We start from the raw sequence: 3,779 nt of genomic DNA, 5'->3' as shown, positions 1-3,779 counted from the left end.
TACTGGTGTAGTTATGTATTTTTGTATATATGTATCTTTGTATGTGTGTATTTGTGTATATATGTATCTTTGTATGTGTGTATTTTGTATTTTTGGAATTGCCTATATATGTACTTATGTATTTATGTTTATGTGTATTTGCGTATTTATCTTCGAATTCCATTCGCTGTAATCATTATTATTTTTCCCTCCTTATGATTGGTCTGGTTTTCGGTTTGGTTGGATGTCCGTACTGAACCCAGCACCTGTTTTCCATAAACTCATGATTCCCAGACTTGTGGTACCAGTTCAATCCAGTTTCACTGAAGTTCAGTAAAAAAATGGCAAATGCTAGTCTCAAGAACTCAAGGGAACGACCTTTGTTCTAAAGAGTAACTTCCTTGTCTTCCATGCCGATTCTTCAAGTGACTGTTGAAGACAAACATTTATTTTGGTTCCTAAGGCATATTTTATTTTTCAATTACCTCTATAAGGTTTATCAAACTTTTAGGTATCAAAATTATATTAAATATATATTCTCTATAGTTTTCTGCATTCATACTCATCCAAACGGAAGGGTTTAATAATTCTTAACCAAATACTAAAAAAATATGAATCCCTCAATTAATGTATTAATGAATATTTAATCCCATTTTTTGAAAAATGATATTTCCACATGCTAGTTATTATTGGTCACAAATTAGTTTATGTATTTATTACCTGAGTCTTAACACCAATATTTTAAACATATTGACGTCCATTTGACTGTCTTGTCATCGTGATACATTTGTCACATTTTGTTGAGGTTTATTTGAATGAAAATGCATAGTAGGATGTAATGAGATATTTTGGAATCCAATGTAAAAAGGAGGCCCAGACCAAGACCAAGGCCATATGAAAAGCCAAAGGCACAAACTGACTCTCTAATGTTTCAAATCAATTATACAGTAGTGCTAAGAAGTTGGTTGACTCCGGTTGACCCATAGCGGGCGTGTTGACTCCGGTTGACCGAGGTGATGCGTTCGGTGCTGAAGTGTTGGCGTCCTCGCCATCACTCTATCTACATATATATATATATATATCTACATCTTTATAAAAACCTATTTCTCTCTATATGTGTCTGTATGTAGATCTTAGTTTATATCTATTTTTACTTTTAGCTAGATGTCTATCTCTATGTACATCTTTTCTCATGTATCTCCATCTCTTTGATTTTCCCCATCTACACATGTATGTGCATCTCCCTTTACATTCCCACATTTAATATATTTCTTTATCTTTATCTGTATCTTGATTTCTATCTCAAAACATATATCCATTGATATATCTAGGTCAAACTCTTTCTCTATTTTTTGCATGTCTTCATCCATCTCCAGTTGTTGCTGCATCTTCGTATATAGTTTGGTATCTCAATATGAATATCTCCATCTGAATTCCAAAAAAAATGGACAGTTGATATCTGATGGAAATATATGTGGCTAGCAAGACAACCACACATTTCACATCTTGTTATATGTTAATTAATAGAGCATATTCATTATAGTGCACGTGTGATGCTGAAAATAAAGTCCATGAATATATGATTAGACTTAGTGGATTATGAGGAGATCATAATAAGAAGATCACTAGTCTTTAAGCATGTACTATCTAGATAGTCTTTAAGCATGTGTTATAAATATTCCTATTCAAAGGATACACGAAAAGAGCATGAACTATCTAGATAGAACAGCACTATCTAACATCAATCATAGACTTAGTGAATGATGAGTGTGGTCTTTCCTCGATCCATTAGTGTGGAGACAATAAGGATAGATAGTGGGAGCTCTTTGGTGGAAAGCATTTACTGAATTGATGTCTCGGTTGTGTAAGTGGTACTTAGACCTCAGACACCAAAGACGTCTAGTGGACGGAAAGTTTACTTTGACTATGACGAATGAGTCTCCAATCGTGGGATTCTAAATATTCTTAGTTGGGTTGTATCAAGAAGTTCACGAAGATGATGAAGTGGTCAAGATGGGATGTCCCACCCTCGGTATAAGAGATGATAGCTCAAGGAAGACGATGCGATGAAGTCCTTAGCCAAGGTAGTGAAAGGTCGCGAGAAGAGTTCTCCGATGATTTCCAAACTCATTGGTACTTACTTAGATGACTGATTAGGGTTTGACAGTTGACCGAACCCTAAGTCATCATGGGAGCGTCAAGTGGACGAGGGGTTATACATACACGGTAATAGATGACGAACAAGTTCCATAATGGAGTTGATACACACTCCTTTGCCTCTTGTAGAGCTTAATGTGTAGCTTGGTACCCCACGTGTTGAAGACTCAACCTGCTGATTAGGTTAAATCGATACCACGTTAATTTATCTATATGTTGATATAGTTAATTAATTTGGAAGTCCAATAAATGTTATTGGGCCACTCGGGTCGTTAACTAGACTGATACATGGGGCTAGAGTGTCACACAAATATTATTTTGGGCTCATGAAGATATACTTAAATTTCGCGGGTTTATGAAAAAACCCCACTTAGTATAAATAGGGAAATGCCTAGAACAGAATTCACCGATGCCAGAATTTTTCACAGATCCACTCCATTCCTGATACAATTAAGAAAGAGTAACAATGGCGACGGAGGTTGAACAGGGCTTGTCAACCAAAAGGAGGATATTCAACATGTCGAGGATTCCATGCAGAAAAAAACTCATAACAAAATCATAATGTCATTAAAAATATAATTAAATGAAGAACCTGTGCATGGATCACATTTATGATTTCTTTTATCCGTGAGTGAGAAGAGTTGAGATGCTCAAGATCCTAAAATCTAGATCTAGGCCACAAGAACCCAACAATACCTTCACTTGGGTTGGGCAAGGGTTTTAAGTCTTCGTCGATAATTGAGATATGTAATAAATATATACCGGTACTTACCTATAAATATTTAGCTTGTGATGAGTATGGATCGTCTTCACAAGGAATGATGATTAAGGCTTCTGTTTTTTTTACTCTAGTATTTATCGATATGAGAATAGATAAAGATGATAATTTACTAGACGAGATAGTGATATCGAGTAAAGGTCATAAAAAGCTATAATTCAAACTTAAAAGTAGGAAAGAAAAGAGGCAATGAACATAGAATTACATGAAGCGATACATGAAGGAGTCACGGAACATGACGGATATAATAGTGATTGAATACATGAACAGTCTGGTGGTAGAGAGAGAGACGAGATAATGGGGACGTAATTAGGTGATATGATAGCGATAGTAAACCTTAAATAAGCTAACGATGATGTCAGGAAAGAAAAACGTAAGGCAAAGACACTTACCTTAGATCCTTATGTTCTGGTAGGATCACGATGATCTGGGAGTAATGATAAGCTCCCCCTGTTCTCTAATGCTTCTTCCCACACACTCAAGACACCAAGAACATAGTTGATGGATCTCAAAACACACTATCTTTCAAACAACCCACAAAAGTAGGAAGCAAGTTCAAGATGAATTACATAGTGATCCATGCCTCTATTTATAGATCAAAGGTCGATGGAAAGAGGAGGGGGAGACAAAGCAATGCCAAAAATCATAGCTTAATCGGACCTTTGGATAGTCAGATATCATAGTTTTAATTTGGACCAATCCTAGCCCTAGATTTTTTCTCTCTCCTCATCAGCGATACCGATGCTTCCTCTTTTTTCATTTCTGTTGAATTGTCACATCATTAAAATTCCGCACCACGTTGTCCTCCGTGCTCGCATCTTTCAAGCGGCCATGTGTACCTGGAATTGGAAAAAGACTAACAAGA

This window comes from Wolffia australiana, chromosome 12 (assembly GCF_029677425.1).
Source record: "Wolffia australiana isolate 7733 chromosome 12, ASM2967742v1".
Taxonomy (NCBI): domain Eukaryota; kingdom Viridiplantae; phylum Streptophyta; class Magnoliopsida; order Alismatales; family Araceae; genus Wolffia; species Wolffia australiana.
Note: the sequence above shows the minus strand (reverse complement) of the source record.